Source organism: Nelumbo lutea, chromosome 8 (assembly GCF_056320005.1).
Source record: "Nelumbo lutea isolate HS-2025 chromosome 8, American lotus-T2T, whole genome shotgun sequence".
In the NCBI taxonomy this organism is placed as follows: domain Eukaryota; kingdom Viridiplantae; phylum Streptophyta; class Magnoliopsida; order Proteales; family Nelumbonaceae; genus Nelumbo; species Nelumbo lutea.
The window spans coordinates 30,097,911-30,123,064 of NC_142691.1; the positions used below are offsets into that span (position 1 = coordinate 30,097,911).

Below are 25,154 nucleotides of genomic sequence, written 5' to 3' on the forward strand. Positions count from 1 at the left end.
ACATAGAAAATGATAGAAAACTCTGACGCCGGCAACAAGTCGTCTTCTCCGGCAACGGTACTGGGTCGACTTCAACTTTTTCGGTGTCGGGTCCGATCGCCGGAATCAACTTTTTCGATTGCGCATTCGCTTGACACCACCGGCATGAGGGAGCTGGTTTTCGGAATCTTAGTAACGAGGATATTTTAGTAATTTTAATTGTTAATTCATACATTATTTAAAATATCTGGGGGTATTTAGGATATTTTATCTTCTAACTTATAGTAATTTTACGCGTGGTATTAAATTATCGCAAACTCGGTTAGTTGATTGTCACATTTAAAATTTGACTATTAAATTGACACTGGCCTAAAAGTATAAATGCGTTTGCCGGGAGTCGAACCCGGGTCTATTGCTTGGAAGGCAATTATCCTGACCGTTGGACTACAAACGCTTTGTTGATACAGTAAGCCAGTCATAGCTATTGTATTATATTGTAGATTACACATGTACAAAAGGTCTTCTATCTCCTTGAAAGGCCGTTAATACAACTCTTACATCTCGATCTTATAATTAATCTCTATAAAGGTCTGATCAGATTAATGCATATGTTGACTAAGGGCTGAAAAAGGTTTAGCGTTCGAATGTTGCTTGTAAAAGTTTTTAGTTGTAGTCTTGTAGAGAGGTCAATGTAGGGGTGAGCAACTGGGTAGGTTTTAATTGGAATCGACTTTGAATTGGTTTTGAACCGGTTCTATCTAATTTGTAATGAGGTAGGGCCTGCTTCCAAATTCTTGGAACTGACCCCTACTCAAGTGGGGTTTACCCTACTTGAACTGATCCAATGAACGAGCCTTGGTTGGCCTTGGTGGAACCTACCTTGGAACCAATGAATCAGACCTTTTTCTGTTTATTTTTTTTTTTCAAAACTGGTTCAGGGTGGCCAGTTTAAGGCTCCTCCACCCCTTGAACCGGTCAGAGCCCCGACACAACTCTGTAGGGGAGTATCGGGGTGCTCTCGATACGATACGTGTTGATACTTTGAACCTTGCTTGGAACCGAACTTCCCATAAAATAAACCCTAGAATACTTTTGGGGGTGTGAAGATTTGAACCCAAGAACTCATTGTTACAAAGGCTATGGTCTCACTTGACCATTAAGTTACTTGAAGTGATTTTATCATTTGTTTTTATGTTAATATTTGAATGTGTATAATAAGTAATGTAAAAATTAATATTTTTAAATTATAAGTGTTGAACCATATAATGATAGTCTACATATTAACTTAATTTAATCAATAAAAATAATATAAATTTTAAACTATATATATCATATTTGTTGAAAATCAAGTTTTTAAATAACATGTTTTTCAAGGGAGAGAGTAAACAAGGAATAAATTCCATGGTTAGATCCTGAAACTGACCCTGGAATTGAACCCTTCACAGGATAGATTCCGGGTTCCAAAAATTTGAAACCGACCCCTATAGGGTAGGTTCCACGTTCTGCCATGGAACCAAACCGAACTAAACCATATATACCTCTAATCATTCAATACTTATTGATTTTGAAGGTCGTAAAGTTAAACTTAATACATAATATCATGCGTGAAATTTGTAAGTAATAGATGCTACAGTTCCTTGCTAAATTATCAAATCAAAATAAAAATGATTATTTACTAAAACACCCTTGTAGCAACTGATTTATTTAATACATTGTCCGTTAAAAGTTATTAGTATTGCCATTTAGAAATGATCATGTGACACAAAAATCAAGTGGTTAATGTTGTTAGAGCAAAGAGCATATGCCCGTTGTTGTTTATTCCAAAGTACCCTAGCACTTCATATGAACCTTTTAGGAAGAAACAATGTTTGGTTGTAGAAAAAAATAGAAAGAGAGAACAATGGCGTTCAAGTTCTTCATTTGTAACATATCTTACTTCTTGGAACATAAACAATGCTAACTGAACAGTGTTGGTTGCCTAAGTTCTACTAAGGGCAAGAATGATATTTCCTTTTCTATTTTATCTTGATTAAATTTATTTTGGAAGAATGTTAGGGCTAAAATTGTGATTTTCCGCTTTTATCTAATGGAAGGTTGATTTAGTAAAATTTTGCAAACTATAATGGGTGTTTTAGTAAAACATAAAGTTTATGGTAGCTAGATTGTAGTAGAGTTGTCAATTTGATTGGATTTGGTCCAATCTAGTCCAATCCAATACTGGTCCATTTACAAATGGATTGGACCAAATTCATATAAGGCAAGTCCAATCCAGTTCAAATAAAATGCAAATGGACCGGATTGGGTTCAATCCAATCCAAATTGAATCAAACACTAAAATAACATGAGAAATCCAGAAAAAATGTATAAAAAAATTACAACACCTATTGCATTCCAATCCATTCCAATTAAACTGCAAACGGATTGCATTGGGTCCAATCCAATCCAAAGTGAATGAATAAAAGTACTTTTGTCAAAGTGCTTTCATAAAATCACTTTGTTTTCGTGAAAGTGCTTTTGTAAAAGTAGTTTTATAAAAGTACTTTCATGAAAGTGCTTTCGTAAAAGTACATTCATAGAAGTGCTTTCGTAAAAGTACCTTTATAAAAGTGCTTTTGTAAAAGTGTTTTCATAAAAGTGATTTTCTGTAAAAGTACTTTTATAAAAGTGTTTTCCTAAAAGTAATTTTCATAGAATTACTTTTATAAAAGTGTTGTTGCAAAAGTGCTTTCATAAAAGTGTTTTTATGCCGGGTTCAATTTTGGTTGATTTCAAATTGGACAAGGCTTTGGTCTCATGATCAGATTATTGAGATTTTAGTTTAGGTATGATTTAGACTGATAAAAATATAGACCAATTTATTTTAGATTGACCCAATCCATAGTTATAACAGACCATCCAAATCTGATTTAAAAAGGTTTGGACCGGATTGGATCCAATCCAAAACCAGTCCATTGACACCCCAAGATTATAGTAGATCCACGAAACTATTAGGGTTGTTTTAGTGAATGATCCAAAAAAACGAGTATCAAATTTTGTAAACTCTAAATATGTTGATTTTTTGTATCCAAATTATGGATACTTTGTGTTGTTGTTTGAGTTGAGGTGGACGAATAAGAAATAAAGGATATTGGGAGGATAATACCAATAATTTATTTTTTCTGCACTACCTGCATGGCCATGTACTTGGAGCAGAAAATAAAGGGATTAATAAAGAACATTTTCTTGTTTTGGCTCTATGGGGACCCATGGCCGTGTACCTTCTTGGGGTAACATGATGGGGATAAGCAAATGGATAGGTTATACCTAGAACCGAATGGAACTTACTTAGAATAGGTTCTATCCAATCTACTATCAAGTAGGGTATAGTTCCAATTTTTTGGAACCCTCTTCCACTCAGGCCGATTCTAAGGTCTAGCAATTTACCCTACCCACACCAACCTAGAAAACTGTCCTTGGAACCAAACTTTCCTTGAAATAATTCCTAAAATATTTTGTGGATATAAAGATATGAACCCAAGCACTCATGAATCATGATTACAAAGGCCATGGTTTCACTTTAGTGGTTTGATCATTATTCTTCAACTTAATATTTGAATGTGTATAACAAGTAATGTAGAAGGTAATTAAAATTTCCAGAGTCTAAAATATAATGATAAGGTAGGTTATAGGTTCTAGAAACCTAGAACCAATTCTTATAATCTTAGTAGTAGAATCTTGGCTCACTGGTTGGATGACCCGGAAAAATAGTTTGGTTTATGGGACACCACTTCAATGGTCCGGATTATAAAAATCATCTTGCCTTTAATAATTTTTTATTTTTTTTTACTACATCTTGGAGGAGACCGGATCTGCTTCTCACATGCACATCCTACCATGCATTGGGAATTTCTCCCATACTTATAAGTTATTATTTACAAAAGATGTTCCCAATACATGGTGGATGTGCATGTGAGGTGCCCAAGTGTGAGGAGAAGATCATGTTCAGTCTTGGAGTTAGGGGTGGCCATGCGTTGAGCTTTTCACGAGCTATTTGAGTTCAGCTTGTGAGGCTTGCGAACCAAGATCCAATAGGTACATACATATAATAATAATAATAATAATAATAATAATAATAATAATAATAATAATAATACAAAATACTACTACTAATAATAATAATAATAATTAAGTATTATAATTAGGCCTATAAATGGATCAAATTCGAATTCGAAACCGATTATAGATACCAATATTCGAATTCAAACGATATCCAATGGATATCAAATATATCGATTCAAATTTGAATTCGATTATTAAATCTTATATTCGATTCGATTCGAATTCGACCGATTGACCTTTCAAATATGAATTTGAATAGATTTGAATCCAATTAGATTCAAATATCAATAAGATACACTATACACATTTTGAACTATGGAAGCAAGTTGTAGCATTGAAACTCCTAGGAAGATTGGGAATCAATGGAAGAAGAAGACCTTGGACAGACCCATTCAATGCCAGTCTTTAATATCAAAATATTAAAGACAATTTAAAAGGAAGGCATAAGAACACAGGTTAAAAAAAAAAAAAAAAACAGACATGATAAAAGATGGAGTCCCCCTAGGTGAGCTTATCAGCTCTTATCAGCTCTTTCTAGATTCATAAGAACACAGTCTTTAACTAGGGTTTTGCACAATTTAGTGAAAGAACATAAAGAGTTACTATTGGGTTGGCATATTCTATCTAACTAGCAAGTGCCACCTGGAAAGCATTCTTAAAAATCCAACATACTAGTTCCCACTTGCCAGTTTTCCTCCTCTCACTGGGAAATGGATGAGTATAATTTAATAAATACAAGCTCAGTATTGAATTTGAGATTATCAATAATCAAAAGACAGTAGTATGTTCAAAATTTCTTATGCTAACATGTGCAATTAAATCTATAGGAAAAGAACACTTTATGAACCTTATGAATCTAAAATAAGAGATACAATTGAATAGCATGAGGATGAACTTTATGAATCTAAAACAAGAGAAATAATTGAATACCACGATCAACGTACCCATGCCAATCTCTAGGGTTCCTTCTTCCATGTTGGAATTTTTCTGTTCCATACCCATCTTCAACATGATGAAATAAGAGCACTCACGTATTGGACAATATTGCCAGAGAGAGACACAACATAATTTAACATAGACCGTTCTAGTATACTAACAAACAATGCTAACCAAAAAATAATCTATTAGTAAAAGTGGCTTCCTCATCAATAAAGTTACCTTACAAAGCTAACAGAAACTCAAATGCAGGCTACAGTATAAGAGTTGAAACTTAAAATTGTATAGTTATTCGAATGTTGGATCAAAGGTCATTTCCCAACATAAATAAATCTAAATCAGAAAAAAAAAAAAAAAGAACTCGGTAAGAAGAAGTTTTATAACTGGCCTCAGACGAACACCCTCTGGTGATTTAGAGGTGGGGGTTTTACTTTGGATCCGGGTCGTTAGCCAAGTAATCACAAGTTCCGGGAATCAATACAACACGGTGCCAATTAAAGTGAAACATCAAGTTCAAGACAATTTAGCCCTAGAAAACTCAAATTTGAATCATATATCATTTACTCAGCATTAGATCGAATGAACAGAAACCCTCCAATTGATCCGAATGATCATTCGGATTGGAAAAAATTATCAGACACGAACCCAATTGGAAAAAAATTTTTTGTCGACTGAATGGTTCAGTGACGAAGAAGAAGAATCAAATTTGAAACAAAATCAAGAAGAGATCTGGGGAAGGAAGTTACCTTTGATCTCTGAAGGAGAGATGTACAGCGAGAGACGACGTATAGAGGGAGATCTGACAGATAGGGGAAAGATGAACAATAATAGGCAGGGGACGGTGGCAGACACGGGTTCCAGTTGGTGGGCAAATGTGAGTGTGTGACTGACGGCGTGGATTCCCGGCGGTGTGAATGCAAAGGGTTCCCAGCGGCAGTTGTGGGTTGCAGCACAACTGCACAAGGCTGGTGATGCTGGATGGTTGATGCCTAAGGGTTGCTTGAGCTTGAGAAGCAGCGAATGGGCGAAGGAGTCAGCATTGAGCTTGAGCTATGGCTGGTGACCGGTGCTCGACTGCTATCATTGATGCTGTCGTCGATGATGGTGGTTGCTTGGGTGGCGACTCACTGTCCCAATGAGACTGAGAGAAGAGAGATAGAGGTAAGAGGAAAGATGAGATGAGCGATAAGGTGATGGCGTCCGACGAAAGGGTGGTGGTTGCTCGGACAATGAAGGGTGGTGACAGTGATGGATCAATGGTGGTTGCTCGGGCGGCGTTCGACAATGGCAAAGGGAGTGACGGAGGGTTAGGGTTTTACTTTAGGGTTTTGAGAAGTAACAATGATGAGGTAAGAGGGTTCGATTTTGAGAATCTGAGATTTTCGAACTCAGTAATTAGTTATTTTTCATTTTCTTTTTTTTTAACCTTTATATTATATATACTATATAATATATATTAACCTTTATATTATATATATATATATATATATATATATATATATATATATATATATATATATATATATATAATATAATCAGTTTGGATATTTATCGGATTAGATCAATGTATATCTGAATTCGATAAAAAAATAATATCCGAATTTGACCAAATATTCAATTCAAATTTTTGAATTCGATTTGATTATACCGAATCTTGGATTTGAATTCGGATTTTTGAATATCGTTTACAGGCCTAATTATAATTCTTAATTTTTTAAATATCAAATAAAAATACTTTTAACATATAATTTTTTATTTTTATAAAATATTTTTCTCAAATTGAGCTTCAACTGAGCCAAGTTCGAGCTTACGAGCTTTTGACTCGAGCTGAACTTAAACTCAAGATTCTAGCTCGAACCGAATTCAAGCTTCGTATTGACTTGGTGGGCCAAACTCAAACAGGATAGCTAGCTATTCGAGCTTGGTTCGGCTCTAATTCACCCCTAATTGGAGTTAATAATAAGTTTCTTGTCAAGATGAATGGCACTATGCCACAAGAATTCAAAATTATTGGTGTTTCCTATCCCACCTCAATTGCTTTGTAACGGGAGTCGTTAACTTCCATTCTATTTCCTTATTAGATCCAACAGTCCATTAGATGTCACCGAGCTTGGTAGCACAAGCTTGTAACTCAAGCGAGGGCACCAAGGTGGTTGAACGTTGGCTCGATTCTGACAGGCAGAGCAGTCGGAGCTAATTTGTTGGCACGCCCATTCCAAGTAGGGAGTTGAACCATGTGACTTGAATAAAAGCTTGGGTCATGTGACTCTTAGAGTGGAAGGCACCACGTCAGGCTGGCTTCACAGAGCAGCGAAAACCTCCCGCTCCTATCAGTGGAAGGATAACGAGTTAGTGCTCCGCTGCCCCAACAATTGCCCTATGAGTCGAGCCCAATAGAACAATCACCATTTGCTTTTTTTATTTTTTATTTTATTTTTACTGTAAGTCTTTAACAGCTATTAGATTCATTCAAGGGAAGAGATTATGTGCTTTTATGCTTCTTGGGTTTCATTCTCTTTCTTGATCTCTGATGGGTTTTTATGGAATGTTGTGGATCAATTTTAATTTCCCTTTTCCTCCTCAATTTGCTTAGCTACTTCTATAGTTCTATGCGTCTATGAACCACTTAGGAAGGCGTCTGAATAATTTTTCAACTGTCCATTTTAGTGTCCTTCCATTCTTTGAAGTTGTCTAATATAATAACTCTTAAAAGACCAAAAGGAAGAGAAAAACAAATGGAAAAACTTATTCATTAAAATTGGGTAGGAGAGAAAAACAAGCAGATCGAGCTTTGCTTGCAGAATGTTGTTCTACTCTTTTCACTGCTGCTTTTCACTTCAGCTTTCTAGCCAAGAATCACTGGGTTTGGTTGTTTCATGATATAATATACGATATTCTGGAAACCTACAAATGGATACATTTTGCCTTTCAGTGTTTGAATTTAAAAGTGATTAAAATGGAGGAAATCTTAATTTGCTGAAGGTTGGTGATGACATCATTATCTACAACTGAAGTTTGTCCTGTTGCCTTAATGGATTTGATAACATGCAGTCTTCAATTATTATCCATAAATAAACAAATGATAATATATAAAATAATAATTGTTTCAATAAATAATTCTAGGAGTCTAGAACCAGGGTACCGCCATGACCAATGTCCACCCAATCGGACACCATTTCAGGTGATTGCATACTTGGGTTCATTAGTGGGGAGGCCTGGAACAATGACATTCGGTTATGTCTACACCCATTGAATCAGACTGGCCCAGATGATAAAGTTATATCTTGCCACATTGGACATTGAGGGTCGGTTTGGTTCGTGGACAGGACCTGAATCGGAATCGTTTGGAATTAAAATTAGAATCACTTATTCCTTATACCTGTTTAGTTAAGTCAGGAATCGGAATCAGATTCCGATTGTTGCTGTTTAATTCAACTAAAAGCTAAAATTGGAATCAGCCAAAATTTTTAATTCACCCGCGGAAATGAAATTTCAGCCATATCCATCCACGGGAAAAGAACACCCAAAACTACCATAAAAGGCAGAAATATGAGAAGGCCAGTTTGGCTAAAGGGAGAAATAGAGCTTTGGTAATTGCCCGTAGAATGTGGTGAAATTGGGTAGGGATCTGCCGGAAGTTGCTATTATTGTCTTCGATGAAGAGATGACGACATTGTGCCTTTTGAGGTGATTAGTGCGTCCAGGCTAATGTGCACCAGTTCTAAAATGGAGTTACTGTAAGCCCAAAAGAATGAGTTCTATTCAGTCTAAATTAAAATGACGAAATCTGTAGAACAAAATCCTGTACGACGAGCAGCTAAATCCCAGCTTTAATAGGATTGTACCATGAAAACTCGATGCTGAATACGGAATTCGAGATCCCTAAACCTCAAAAGTTGTATTGGAAAAGAAAGAAAAATCCAGTGCTTCCAGAACAGAGGAATCCTGAGAGAGGTAGAGGAGAGAAAGACGAGAGAGAGAGAGAGAGAGAGCAATTATGTATGTATGTCAGTGCTAATTGCTAAGAGATTAGAATGGGAGGGGGTCGGGACTCGGGAATGGTCATTCCCCCATATGGGGAATCACATTCCCCCTACTCATTCCCATTCCGGTCAACCCAACATCCGGAAACGGAATGGCACATTTCGATTCCGATTCCGATTCCAGGGTCTTATTCTCTTGAACCAAACGGACCCTGGGATCAATATCTAATATTTTGCATATATTCCCACTTAAATTGCTTTAGATTGACAGCTTAAAATAAAGTTCATTCCATTATATTAAGGTGGAGTTTGATAAATTTGAAATCTGAAATTTAAAAAGTTAAAAAGATATTAAGAGTGTTGCAATCTAAAAAGAGACAATTACTTTTTGACTTTTTATAGGCTCTAAACAAAGTAGGTTACTTGTGTTGGATCAAACCCTCAGCATCTGCAAATCATTGATTTTACTATTTTACTCCTTTAATGGACTATTTGGTAATTTTGAGTTCAATTTGTATTATTTCATAAAAAATAATTTGTTAAATTTAAAATAGTATTAAAAAATATGAGTTAATTATAAAAATAAAAAATAATTTATGAAAATACAAATAAAATTGACAAATACATATTAATTTATAAATTAAAAATAAACTATTTAGTTAAAATAATAATGAAAATAGTAATATTAAAGACCATGAAGAAATAAAAAAGTTTAATAATTGTCAAATTCATATCTTAAAACTATTAAAATATTTAATGATTAATAAATAAAATAAAATAATAATAATTAACACAAATATAATTTATAACAAATAAAATATTAAAATAAGAATAAAATATGTAGTGGCAATGGCAGGAAGACAGGGAGAGAGAGAGAGAGAGAGAGAGAGAGAGAGAGAGAGAGAGAGAGAGAGCTGCCACTACTGACTATTGCAACAAAAGTAGTGGGAATACAGGGAGAGAGAGAGAGAGAGAGATTGAATGTATCTTTTTATTGGATTAAAATAGGGGTATTTTCAACTTTAGGCCACATTTGAAATGCATCTGAGTGTGTTAAGTGACGAGCCTAGGACTTACATTTTCAAATCTGAAAAAATTTCAAATCATGTTTTAGATGCAATACCAAATGAGCATGGCATCTGAAAAGTAGATATTTCAAATCATATTTTAGTTTTGAAAAGTGTTATCAAACACCACTAAATTGTTGGTGTGAGCTTGTAACTATTAGGGGTGAAAATGAATCTAGATTTTCATGAGCTATTAGAGCTCGAGTATATATATATATACACACAGAGAGAGAGTATATACTATAAAATATATAATATTTTTATTTATATATAATAATATTTAGTTTTTATAATTCTTAACATTTTATATTTAAAATAAATTTTTTATTTTTATAGAAAGCTTGGCTTAAAGGTCTGATCATTAATGCATATGTTGACTATGGGCTGAAGGTGGTTTAGCGTTTGGATGTTGCTGGTAAAAGTCTCTAGCTAGTTTTAGATAGGTCAAAGTATCATTCAATACATATCGATTTTGGAGATCATTAATGCATTATTGTATGAAAATTTGACATTTTTGAATGTTTTGTACTTTTGGTTGCGTTTGGTTGTAATGCAAATAAATTTGCATTAATGCAAAACATGCCAATACAAATAATTACAATATTGTTAGCTATTAAAGTCAAGGACTTAAATATTGACATGATACAAGGTGTATCGTATCGTATCAGTTAATGATACAGGTTATGCAACCAATAGAAATGTATCCTGTAAGTCATTCTTATCGCATCGATATGAATCTGTATTGGAATGTATCATACTGTATCGGCCAATATGCACCAATACAATATGATACACGCAAAATGCTGGGTCCATTTATATTTCATAAAAATTGCAACTATGCCATTTCACAATCTTAAACATAACCAAGCTTTATCTTGTATTGTTAAATAGAATAGAATAAATTTTATTACTCTTTTGTGCAAACATACAATTTAAACAAAAAATATGTGTTTATATTTAACAATTCTAACTATTTCAAGCAATAATATTTAAAAATAGTATTTTATAAATTAATAGTACAAATAATCTATCAAGTCCATATTTATATAAAAAGGTGATTTTTAATATCAATAAAATTATAAAAATAAAATACGAATAATAACATAATTATTTTAATATTTAAATTGAAAATGATATGCATTTTAAATTTTTATATATTTGTAAAAATTATTAATTAATATTTCAATTTACATTAATAAGTAATAACAACATATTTATTATTTATAAAAAAATAAAAATATTGTTTACAAAATATTGAAGAACATAATATTAAATTGAATCTATCAAATTCACTTATATGCACTTATTTCCAAAAATTATTTTTTTTATTTTGAATTATTTATAGAAATAAAAATATTAACAATGGCTTAATCATTTTAGTAATTAAAAATTATGAATTTGTATAGAATATGTATTTTAAAAATGTTAACAAATTTGATACTTTAAGTTAATATTATATTTTTATGATATTCAATTTGTATTTGAGAATTTAATATTTAGTTGATTTTTCTGTTAATGCTAAAATATTGAAATAGTAAAATAAAAAATAAGTGATATAATAATTAAAATATAATACACACATGTGTTTAGTGTTTTGGACTCTTGATTTGATGCATTATAGCCCCCCCCTAAATTCTATCCTGCCTGCCGATTTGGCATCGATCCATGGTCAAGATTCATCTCACCTATACCGTGGGGCTAAGATTTGTAGGGGTGTATTGAACAATAAAAACCCCATAAAATTATATGATACCCGATATCTAGGTAATATTTGATATCTCTCCCTCTCTTTCTCTCTCTCCCTCTTGCTCCTCACCACCACTGACCTCATTCCAACCATTTGCCCATTTGTCATCTGTTGGAAACACTGGATTCCAAGACCAGCAAGCAACATTCGCTGAAGTGAAGGGGAAGGCCTCAAGAATTCACTCCATAGATTTCTCTGAATTAGTCATCGTTGCTGCTTGTCATATATCTGACAGCCTTTGTTCTGCCTCATTCTCATTTTCATTTGTTTTTAGCAAGATCACTTTTGCTTCTTCAACGGCGGTGTTTTCATTTGTTTTTATAAACCATCAAATGGATAAAAAAAAAAAAAACAGAATAATGTGTTCACCTAGTGTGTCTTCTATGTGATGGTTTGAGTTCCCGCATAAATTGTTACTTCCTCATCACTGTGAATGAGTGATAATATTAGTTTTGAAGGGAATTTTCATCCTCGATTAATATTTGATTTAAGGGGTGTGGGTGCGCCCAGGAGAATGGATCTAAGTGGGAAAGGGTTGACGGAATGAGGTGACAACTTCAAGGATGGAGATACAATGGCAGTGTGTTAAGGCGTTCTCTTGGTGAAAGAGGAGGAGACAGGGAAATGTGAGTGATGGAGAGAGGCGTTCTTTCAGTGGAAGAGGAGGAGACGAGGAACTATGAGCGATGGAGAGAGGGTACCATTTCTCTTTGTTTTCAAGAAATCTCTCCAACGAGTCAGGCTCTCTCACTTGACAGGACCCAAACAGGAAACTAAATCTGCTCTGAAACCCTCATTAGGCTCCGTCACTAGACGGGACCCCTGTATACAATCCATCTCTAGTAAAGTAAAAAGACAAAACCTAGAAACAAGAAACTATATCTACTCCCAAACCCTCATCTGGTCCCTCATAAGCTCCCCAACAGTGACAGCTTTCTTTGACGTAGATGGATCCTTCCCCAACAATGATGGAGAATAGAGATTGGGATTTGCAACAGTTATCTTGAGGAAGGGAAAATTCGATCTGTCTCTGAAATATCATCATCGGAACTGTTTATCAGTTGGGTTTTATTTTGAAATTTGAGGAATAGTAGAGGGCAAATTTGACATTTTGTTTCTTTTCGTTAGCATTTAAGGATAGAGATAGTCAATATGTAAATAGTAAAGGTACTTTAAGACAATATGACAATATGTAAACAGTAAGGATAGAGTTAGTCAATTAGTTAAATAGTAGGGATAGTTTAACTAAATTGCCCATATATATTATAAAATATATTATTTCTTATTTTTATAGAAAGTTTGGCTTATAGTGAGCTCAAACTTCAAGCTTTTGAATTGAACTAAACTCAAGCTCAAGTCTTTTGCTTGAATTGAGCTCATGTGCCATAAGTTTTTTGTGAGCCTAGCTTGAATAGCTAGGTGTTCAGCTCGGCTTGGCTCGAATTCATCTTGCTTGTAACTCAAAGAGGGGCATAAGATGGTCAAACATTGGCCTGATTCTTACAAATACGGAATCGATGGAATTTGCATGGGCACCCCACATGTGCCCCACAAAACATCTCTTCTGTGTATTAGGAACATCTCCCAAAGCAAGTATGGGAGATGTTCCCAATGCACATTGAGATGTGCATGTGGGGTGCACTATGTGGGCCACCCATCTTAACTCCAATCGGCACTAATATGTTGGCATGCTCATCTCAATTACAAAGTTAAGCTAAGTGGCTTTTGCGAAGGCTTGGGTCATGTCCCTAAAATGTGATCGGCATCCCACATAGATTACCTCACAAGGGCCCCACCACCAATCCCCTTCGTGCATTGGGAATATCTCCCCATCACAAGCACAATAGATATTCCCAATGCACGAAGGGGATGAGTTGTGAGGCGCATTCTGTTGGCAGCCAATCTAATCACCATGTCCCTCTTAGAATTAAGGGCACCACATCAGTTGTGAGGCTGGATTGGCAAAGTAGTAAATACCTCCTACTCCTAGGGATTGCAACAGGGCATGCTCAAGGAGGGTTTTATAAATTGTAGACCCTATCTGTCTCCTTAAACCTCCCAAACTACCTATAATGGGTTAGATTTTGAGAATCCAAACCTTCTTCGCACATGAAAATAAAATATCCTCCATAACCCTATCCTCCATGCATTCAAGGATAAAGAAGCTGGTTGGATTTAGAACCCACATCTAATTCCCTATTGTTTCTTGTTATATATAAGCAATAAATAAATAAAATAACACAAAAAAAACAAATATTCCAATTATTTAATTAAGACATATAAAAAACATATAAATTTAAAAGATTATTAAATCCAACACTTAGTAATATAATTTATATGCTGTCCGGATCAAATATCCAAAACCTGTTTTTCAAGAAAAATCTTTTGCTTTTTTTGTACTGTAAATCAACTCACCCCACGTGGCAATGTTAATTAGTTCTCAATTCGTTAGATATATGCCTGCATGAACCCCTGAAAGAGGAAGGCCTCTGAATAGTTTTCAAACTGTCTATTTCGGTGGCCTTCAACTTAATCAAATCTTGGGATCTTGTCTTTAGCATAATACAACAGCTCTTACCAACAAAATGAATGAAGGGGGAAAGTAGAGAGCTTGTTTATTAAAATTGGACGGCAGAAAGATAAACATGCAGAATTAATCTTGTCTTATTAATTAACATTTCAAAGACTATCCACCTCACTGCGTTTGCCGGGAGTCGAACCCGGGTCTATTGCTTGGAAGGCAATTATCCTCACCGTTGGACTACAAACGCTAGAATCATAAATACATTCACAAGAGGTCTCCTTGCCAGATCAGTCATCTTATATTTTCTTTTTTCTTTTTATAATAAGAGAAAAGATTTTATTAAAAATAAAAGAAGAGTTGAATACATCCACAAGAGGTGTCAAGGCAACACCTCCAACACCAAACTACAAGACTAGTCAAAACAAAACACATATTTGAAACTCAACCAAGGGTCCAAGCTCCCAACATTCTCCCCAAACTCTGAACAATTTGAAAAGCAAAATCACCTTCCCCCTAAATCGACTCCAAATCCCCCACAAACCCCCTTAAAGCTGCAGTTAATCCTCCCCCTCAAAATCTTCTTCCTGTCCTTTCTCACTCCAAGCCTCTCCCCCTTCCCCTAATGGTTTTTTCTTCAAATTCTCTTCTTTCCTTCTCTCCCCGAACTCTCCAAAGGATCTTCTGACAAAAGCTTCTCTTCCCACAAAAGACAAACCCAAAAGCCTGCCAATCTCCACTTACTTATCAACAAGTGTATTAAGAACCATAGTGTATTTTTTTTTCTGGCATTCCTTTATTTTAAGGCATTGATAGACTTCTTTCCTCTTTTCATATTAGCAGAAACACCAGTATCTTCTCTCTTAAGAAATTTTCTTAGCAAAAGAAAGAAAAGGAGTCCAGACGACCTCGCCCTCTTATCCCCTCTTTTACTTCATTATACATGGGACACTTCTTTTTGTGGGACCCACTATGTACCATAGCACAAGGCTGTTCATAATGAGACAGCCAAGACAAGATAAACACTAACATCAGTGGGTGGCATAAACTGATACAAGCTACTTAAACCCGAGCATACATAAAAGAGTCGATAGAAGAGGGTCCGGATGTAGTAGACACGTTAGGTTAGCATAACGAGTGAGCACATAACATATAATATAATAGTTGTGTGACACATACCACAGTTAATATGCCTTTCATCCAAATTTTATTGTTCTAATGGACAGAAATTATTTATTATTTTTGTCAAAATAATTAAAAATAAAAAACAATGAGAAAAGAAAACGTAAATGAGTCCTAACTCCCAATACATTTAGATTTTCCTTTTCATTGTTTTTATTTTTAATTATTTTGATAAATATAATAAAATAATAGATAATTTCTGTCTAACAGAACAAAAATATTTAGATAAAAGACACATTAACTGAGATATGGTGTCACACAGCTATTACGTACTCACTCATTGTGCTTACCTAATGGTTCCTACTACATCCAAACCCAAAAACCTGCAGTTAAAGTATGGATATTGTAATCCATGTGGACCATGATGTACAAATGGACCAACTATCATGTATTTCAATATTTTCCTTAAAAAAGAGAAATGATGATAAAGATCACAAAATTGGATGGGGTTCTTGTTTAGAGTCTGCACATGGTTCTTTCTGAAGCTGTTCATCAATTTGCTATTGTTGATACACCAGACCAATGCACTGTAACGGTAATGCAGTATATATCAAATAAAAAGTTATAATCCTTTCAAGATTCAACATATCTATAAAAATCTATACATTTTTCATCTTTTCAAGTTTCAACAAATGAATAGTTCTTAGTTGATTTCAACACTTCGAAAATTCCTTACAAGCATTCTTCAATTTAAAAGCTACTTAATAATAGCAAGAGAAAGTGAAACAAACACATTGAAACCAATGTTGTAAAAACTGAACAGAACATCAAGCATCGAACCACTTTTAACCACTCCAACAACCATTGTTGTCAAATAACTTGAAGATTTACTAGCCTAATAGAAGGGAGCAAACTCATGCTTCAAGCCAAGAAACTTAATATTTTATTCACAATTATAATGTCTACTTACTATATACAGATGATGATATATAGAAAAATTAAATCAAATTCTCTGAAACATTAAAAAGTAAACTAGGTTATGAACTTGTGATTTTTATTCCTTTACTTTGAAAAGAAGCTTCGAAAGAGCAAAACTCAGAGTTCAATGACGTTACTTATTGAAGAGATTGAAAGCCTCATTGAACTCTGATATCTGTTCTTTGGTGAGCTGCTCGACCATTGATGTTTTCAAACAATAAAAAACCTAAAAAACAGATAAAGGAATTTTTACCTGAATCAAATGCCGCCGATGCGTGAATGAGATAAAGAGAGAGAGATTGAGATGTGTGACTGTGTATGAGAGAGATTGAGATAGAGAGCGAGGAGAGTGTGAGAATAACTGGGAGAGAGAGAGAGAGAGAGAGAGAGAGGACTGAGAGAGATTGAGAGAGAGAGCGAGAGAACGAATAAGAGAGAGAGAGAGAGACTATTGGAAGAGGAGAGAAACAGAGAGGGCAGGAAGGAAATGCGCGGGGGAAGAAAAGGTCACCCTGAACCTTTTCTCTTTTCTCTAGCGGCAGTCAGTCGGTGGGCCTTTAGTGGCAGTTTTAATCGATTGCCGTTAAAAAGATATATTTCTAACGGCAGTCGCCCTACTCACACCTTAAAAACTGCCGCTATAAGTCATGTTTTTTGTGGTGAGGTAGGTTATAGGTTCTGCCTTAGAACCTAATAAAACTAGAGGGTTTTTATTGTTCAGTCCACCTCAAAAAATCGTAGCCCCACCCTACAAGTGGAATGAATCTGGACTGTGAATCAATGCCAAATTCACAGGCAGGATGTGGATTAGGGGGGGTGCTACTAATAGATCTGGAAAGGATTGTAATTTCATTGATGTGGAGTACAGTCAACTTATCCCTAAAACCACTTACCCTTAATCCCAAGTCTCTACTACAACCAACTAACTATTTGTCACCTTGCATTTTCATTTCTTTGGTTGGGGCAGGGGCTAGTGGACTAAAAATAAGGTGTGACATTTCTAGGCTAGCATGACCTACACTATATATAGATATGTCTTTATGATATATACTTCTATTTTTTCAATTATTAGCCATTAAATAAAATTTTGATAACTATAAAAATAAAAATTGTTTCAATATATAATACTAGGAGTCCAGAACTAGTGCACTACCATGGCCACCAATGGAATACTATTTCAGGTGGTTGGATCTTAGTGGTAGAATCTTGGGTCACTGGTGGGATGACCCGGAAACATAGTTTGGATTATGGGACACCACTTCAATGGTCCAGGTTATAAAAGTCATCTTACCTTTAATAACTTTTTATTCTTTTTACTACGTCTTGGAGTTAATAATTAGTTTCTTGACAAATGGACATCAAGATTAAACAAGAATTCGAAATTATTAGTATTTCCCATCCCACCTCAATTGGTTTGTAACTCGGATAAATAGCTCTAAAGTTGAATAACCCCTCCAAACGAGAACCATCAACTTTCATTCCATTCTTTGGTTGAGATGAACACCACGTGTATGGCAAAAGTCCCATATTGGTAAAGCATAAGAAGTTCTTGTTCCTTATTAGATCCATCAGTCCATTAAATGTTGCTGAGCTTGGTAGCACAAGCTTGTAACTCAAGCGAGGGCACCAAGGTGGTTGAACCTTGGTCCGATTCTTACAGGCAGGAGCAGTCGGAGCTAATTTGCTGGCACGCCCATTCTAAGTAGGGAGTTGAACCATGTGACTTGAACAAAAGCTTGGGTCATATGTCTCTTAGAGTGGAGGGCACCGCGTCAGGCTGGCTTCACAGAGCAGCGAAAACTTCCCGCTCCCATCAGTGGAAGGACAACGAGCTAGTGCTTCCCTGCCCCAACAATTGCCCTAAGAGTCGAGCCTAATCGGACAATCACCTTTTGCTTTCTTTTCTTTTTTAATCTAAGTCTGTAACAACTACTGGATTCATTCAAGGGAGGAGACGATGTTCTTTGCTTATTGGGTTTCATTCTCTCTCTAGATCTCTGATGGGTTTTTATGGAATCTTGTGGATCAATTTTTATTTCCCTTTTCTTTCTCAATTTGCTTGGCTACTTCTATAGTTCTATGCGTCCATGAACCACTAAGGAAGGTGCACGGCTGAATAGTTTTTTAACTATCTATTCTTGTGTCCTTCCATTTTTTGGAATTTGTCTAAAAATTAACTCTTAAAAGACTCAAAGGAAGAGAAAAACAAATGAAAAAACTCTTGTTCTTTAAAACTGGGTAGGAGAGAAAAACAAGCAGATCGAACTTTGCTTGCAGAATGTTGTTCTACTCTTTTCACTGATGCTTTTCAAGTTTTCTTCAGATTTTCAAGCAGGAATCGCTAGGTTTGGTAGTTGTTTCATCATATGATATATGATATTCTGGAAACCTACAAATGGAAACATTTTTCCTTTCAGTGTTTGAATTTAAAAGTGATCAAAACGGAGGAAATCCTAATTTGCTGAAGGTGGGTGATGATATCATTATCTACTAAAGTTTGTCTTATTGCAATAATGGATTTGATGGCATGCATTTTTCAATTATTATCCATAAATAAACAAATGATAACAAATAAAATAAAGATTGTTTCAATATAGAATTCTAGGAGTCTAGAACCAGGGTACCGCCATGACCAATGTCCACCCAATCGGACACCATTTCAGGTGATTGCATCTTAGTGGTAGAACCTTGGTTCATTAGTGGGGAGGCCTAGAACAATGACATTCGGTTATGTCCACACCCATTGAATCAGAATGGCCTAGATGATAAAGTCATATCTTGCCACATTGGACATTGAGTTCAATGTCTAATATTCTGCATATATTCCCACTTAAATTGCTTTGGATTGATAGCTTAAAGGGTCCTACTATGATATGGAAAACCATATCATATTTAAAACCTCTACTACTGCCACGTATGCAACAGTTACCTGAGTTATGTAAGTAACCGGTAATTAAATTTTTTTATATGTTAATTAAAATTTAACACTTCAACCTATCCGTTAATCTCTAATCTTCCGTTACCCATTCTTATATCCTTCGAATTCCCTCATCTGGTCGAACTTCAAGGGAACAAATTTGCTCTAAAAAAAAATTACAATACGTTTTTTGGCCTAAAAATCAGTGGCTAATTCATTCTTAAGAAGTTTTGCCCTTTGATATCAGATTCAAACATTTTTAGTTGAATAAATGGGCATTTAAATTATTCAGTATTTGATCATGACAAGTTTCATCCTGAAGGGTATAGGTACTAATGAATTTATGTTCTATAAATTTACTGCACATTAACAAAGTATGAATTGAAGTTTGACAACTGCATGAAATTAACATTATACGAGCAAGGGAATTCATTGCCAAGCTGCCAAAAAGCAACCCTAAGAATCAAGAATCAACCTACAAATATAGTTGTATTCCAAGTATCTTTTTCATTAATTCCACCAATACCTCGTTGTGTAGATCCCTGGTGCAAGTTCTGTCACTCCAGCACTTATTCTGGTCTGTCAATATGGCCCGCAAGCCACCTACAAGAGAACAAGACATGTCATTCCAACTCCAACATATACACAGATGTAGAGAAGAGGGATCTAATTAATAATAGTGTCTAGCGAATGAAATAACACCTAGAAATGTGTATGCCATTGCCGATTGGTGTTGTCCATGGAGAACATAAAAAAAATCAAATATGATATCCAATACAGAGAGAGGAGAGAAAGACAGAGAAAGAGGAGATAGAAATTTACCAGTGGTTAGATGCCGCCGCTGGTTCCGTCCTCGCCGGTGATGTGAAGTTTGAGTAAGAGATATAAAGAAATGACTATGTGAAAGATTCATCCGAGAAGGAAGAATGAACGGAAAGACGTTAACGTCTTTATTATTTGAAATGAATTTCTTTTTTTGAATGTGATTTTAATTGTTGTTGAAACCGGTTACCTGCGATACCCTGTATCGAAGGTGATTGGTCCATCTCATCCGATATGATTTCCATATCATAGATTATATGGTGGTGATTGGTCCATCTCATCCGATTTGATACATCCTCCTGTATCGAAGGTGATTGGTCCCTGTATCGAAGGAAGTCATCAGTAATATTTCTTTTGAGGGGAATTTTCATCCTGAATTGATATTTAATTTAAGAGGGGGGGTGCGGCCAGGAGGATGTATCTAAGTGGGAAAGGGTTTATGGAATGAGGTGACAACTTCAGGGATGGAGATAAAATGGTGGTGTGTTAAGACGTTTTGGTGAAAGAGGAGGAGGCTAGGAAGTGGGACCTGTTAGCGATGGAGAGCGACATTCTTTCAGTAGAAGAGGAGGAGATGGGGAACTACTAGCAGTGGAAACAAGTCAGGCTCTGTCACTGGACAGGACCCCTATATACCATTCCATCTCTAGAAAAAAAAAAAGATAAAACCCAGAAACAAGAAACTAGATCTATTTTTGAAACCCTCATTAGGCTCCGTCACAGGACAGGACCCCTGTATGCAATCCCATCTCTAGAAAAGTAAAAAGACAAAACGCAGGAACAAGAAACTAGGTCTACTCCCAAACCCTCATCTAGACTCTCATAAGCTCCCCAACAGTGACAACTTTCTTTGACTTAGATGGATCCTTCCCCTACAATGACAGAGAATGGAGATTGGGATTTGCAATAGTCATCTTGAGGACGGGCAAATTGAAATCGCCTCTGAAACATCATCAGAACTCTTCATCAGTTGGGTTTTATTTGAAATTTGAGGAATAGTACAGGATAAATTCGACGACATTTCGTTTCTTTTTGTTAATACTTAACAACAATGTCAATATTTAGAAAGAGCAAGGGTACTTTAAGGCAATATGTAAACAGTACGGGTAGAGTTAGTCAATTAGCTAAATAGTAGGGGTAGTTAATGAAATTGCCCATATATATATATATATATATATATATATATATATATATATATATATATATATATATATATATATATTATTTTTATAGAAAGTTTGGCCTATAGTTGAGCTCGAACTTCAAGCTTTTGAGTTGAATAGAACTCGAGCTCAAGTCTTTAGCTTGAATTGAGCTCAAGTTCGAGCGCAAGCACCATAGTTTTTTTGTGAACCTACCTTTAATAGCTAGGTATTCAGCTCAGATCAACTGGAATCCACCCTTGCTTGTAAATCGAGTAGGGGCATAAGATAGTCAAACGTTGGCCCGACTCAAACAGGTATGGATAATCGATGGAGTTTGCATGGGCACCCCACATGTGCTCGACAAAATATCTCAACCGTGCACTAGGAACATCTCCCAAAAAAAGTATGGGAGATGTTCCCAATGGACATTGAGATGTGCATGTGGGAGCGCTCTTCGCGGGCCACCAATCTTAACTCCAATTGGCACTTATCTATTGTCACGCTCGTCTCAAACATAGAGTTGAGGCGTGTGGCTTTGCGAAGGCTTGGGTCATATCTCTAAAACGGGATCAACTTCCCACATAGCGCACCCCATAGGGGCCCCACCGCCCATCCCCTTTGTGCAATGGGAATATCTCCCCATCACAAGCATAGGAGATATTCCCAATGCACGAAGGGGATGAGTTGGGCGCATTCTGTGGGCAGCCAATCTGATCACCATGTCCCTCTTAGAATGAAGGGCACTGCATCAGCTGTTAGGCTGGTTTCATAAAGTAGTGAAAACCTCCTACTCCTAGGGATGGCAACGGGGCGTGTGCTCAAGGAGGGTTTTGTAAATTCTAGACCCTACCTGCCACTTTAAACCTCCCAACCTGTACCCGCCCCAAAACCCATAATGGGTTAGATTTTGAGAATCCAAATCCTTCCTGCACATGAAAATGAAAAACCCTCTCCAACCTACTTTCCCTACATTCAGGGATATAGAAACTAGCTAGGTTTAGAACTCACATCTAATTCCATATTCTTTCATGTTATATATAAGCAATAAATTAGTAAAATAACATAAACAACAAAATTTCTAATTATTTAATTAAGCCATATAAAAAGCATATAAATTATCAATTATCCTTTGCATAAAATTCAAAAGATTATTGAATCCAACACCTAATAATAAAATTTATATGCTATCCAACAATTTATAGATCGGGAAGGGTCAAATATCCAAAACGTATCTCTCTCTCCCAAAAGCCGTTCTTCAAGAAAAAAAACCATCCTTCTCAACAATTACCCTAGCAGTTGAGCCCAACCGGACAACTACCTTTTGCATTTTTGTATTGTAAATCAACTCAGCCCACTTGCCCATGTTAATTTTATTTTTACTTCTCAATTCGTTAGATATATGCGTGCATGAACCCCTGAAAAGGCCTCAGTAACATCACAATGCGTTTGCCGGGAGTTGAACCCGGGTCTATTGCTTGGAAGGCAATTATCCTAACTGTTGGAGGACTACAAACGCTTTGTTGATATGAGGAACTAGTCACACATAATCCTGAATTCTGGAATTCTAACCAATTCTTATAAACTACGTTATAGGTTCTGCCATAGAACCGAATAAAACCGATGGAATTCCGACCAATTCTTATAAGGTAGGTTATAGGTTCTGCCTTGAAACCGAATCAATGCGTACCCTTAATCTCAAGTCTCTACTACAAATATGGATATGTCTTTATGGAATTTACTTCTATTTTTTCAATTATTAGTCATTAAATAAAAATTTTGATAATTATCAAAGTAAAAATTATTTCAATATATAATACTAGGAGTCTAGAACTAGTGTACCACCATGGCCACCGATGGAATACTATTTCAGGTGGTTGGATCTTAGTGGTAGAATCTTGGGTCACTGGTGGAATGACCTGGAAAAATAGTGTGGGTTATGGGATACCACTTCAATGGTCCGAGTTATAAAAGTCATCTTGCCTATAATAAATTTTTATTATTTTTACTAAGTCTTGGATTTAGAAGTGACCACGAGTTGACCTCTTTACGAGCAATTGGAATTCGATTCAGTTTCAACCGAGCTTTGAGCCGAGCTCAAATAGTTACATACATGCATATAATAATAATAATAATAATAATAATAATAATAATAATAATAATAATAATAATAATAATAATAATAATTGATGAAGGGTGATTTGGCCTGACCTAGGTGGGCCAAGCCACCTCGGGCGTCTTAGGCACCTCAGCAATGACCGAGGTATGGGTAGTTCGGGATTGCCTAACTCACCGAGATAACACATCGGACTTCTAAAAGCATGCCAGCTACCCCCGAGCTCATCAGGATCATGCCACACAACCGTAGGACTTATCCACATCGCGCCCGGATCAGACGAACACGATAGGCCTTATCGGCTAGCATGATATCCACCTCTCGAAGCGGAATGGACTCTTAACAGCGTGGACCGAGGATCTCAGAGGTGTTTCGTGAGACCCACAGCAACCCATCTATATAAGGACATAAGACCCACATGTGATTTAGTGCATTCTAGCTCTCATATTTGCTTACTTTCAACTTGCAACCAACCTAATACTGACTTAAGCATCAGAGTAGACCACGCCGGGTTAGCCACTCCGATTTCTCTGAGCACTTCTTCCTTGCAGTTCAACCGGCCAGCTAGATGAGCTACTGTCTAGCTAGGAGTTACTAGATCGCACACCATCAATTGGCGGCGTCTGTGAGAAACGCGAATAAAAGTCAAGTTTCTACTTTAACTACTTCCAGCAAATCATCAATGGCATCCTAAAGCAACACCAGAAAAAGCATCAACGCGATTGTGACTGGGGGGCAGGAACATACCACTTTCAATTCAGAGTTCCCCTCAGTTTGCATTGGTCGGTTCACCATTTCGGGGGTTCCAACAATGCAAAGTCAGGCGTTCAACATGCAGCCCTTGCACACTCCACTGCCTCAGGTTAGCACCACCATCTTGGTTGCAGAGCCCTAGGTGGTTCCTCTCGGGGTCGGTTTGTAGCAATTAGAGGAGCTGGTCCAAAGCGTGCAGGTCATGTAGCTTCAGATGTAGTAGATCCATCAGTTCTAGCCATACCAACAGTACTATTTCTACCAGCAGTAATTTCCACCACTTCAAAACCAGAACCAGAATCAAAACGTAGCTCCGAATCAGAACCAGAACTAGGCACAATAGAATGTGCACCGATCCCCTCCCTGGGGCACGGGGACATCTCGGGTCCTAACCCCTCCTCGGGGCTAGACCCCACCTCGGGACTAGGCAGCAGGGCAATGTACACCACCACCTTCCTAGGTGGAAAATCAGAAGAATCAGCCCCAAGACAACCACCAGACTAGGACCGATCAACAACACTCGCGGCGTGAAAACCGCAAGCCTCAAGTCTGCAACCATCAACTCAGGGCAAGAGGCACGAACTCATATCGAGACCCCTCGGTCTCCCACAACAACGAGCATCCAGTTCATGATCGTGAGGACGCGAGTAACAGAAACTAGCTCCCGCCTCATGACAACATTCGAGAACGGGAGTGCACTAGAGTCAAGATGCCAAACAATACCAAAGTGAACAGCACCAACAACGAGGTCGTGAGGAAGCAACGCCATCGTAGAGTGCGTCGAACATCAGCAAGGAGCAGCCCACTAGCAGCAACGAACAAAATGAGGGAGGAAGTGAGCTTGTGGGTGGCGTTCTCGGCGACTTTTAGGGACATAGCCAGGATGTGCTATAGGAACCTACCCCCAGGCTCAATCAAGAGTTGGTCACAGTTCGTGGATCTGTTCACCACGCATTTTATCGCAAGTAAGAAC

At 36.5% G+C, this 25,154-nt stretch overlaps 4 non-coding genes across 4 annotated transcripts; 2 read left to right on the top strand and 2 right to left on the bottom strand.

The window, feature by feature from the left end:
* Positions 1 to 361: 361 nt before the first annotated feature.
* Positions 362 to 433, bottom strand: TRNAG-UCC (transfer RNA glycine (anticodon UCC)). The gene has a single exon. It is a non-coding gene; the product is annotated as a tRNA-Gly (tRNA).
* Positions 434 to 7,116: 6,683 nt separating this feature from the next.
* Positions 7,117 to 7,423, top strand: LOC148843661 (signal recognition particle RNA). Its single transcript, XR_016104002.1, has one exon.
* A 7,086-nt stretch (positions 7,424 to 14,509) lies between these two features.
* On the bottom strand, positions 14,510 to 14,581 carry TRNAG-UCC (transfer RNA glycine (anticodon UCC)). Its single transcript has one exon. It is a non-coding gene; the product is annotated as a tRNA-Gly (tRNA).
* A 3,435-nt stretch (positions 14,582 to 18,016) lies between these two features.
* LOC148843663 (signal recognition particle RNA) lies at positions 18,017 to 18,324 on the top strand. Its single transcript, XR_016103995.1, has one exon.
* Positions 18,325 to 25,154: the final 6,830 nt, after the last annotated feature.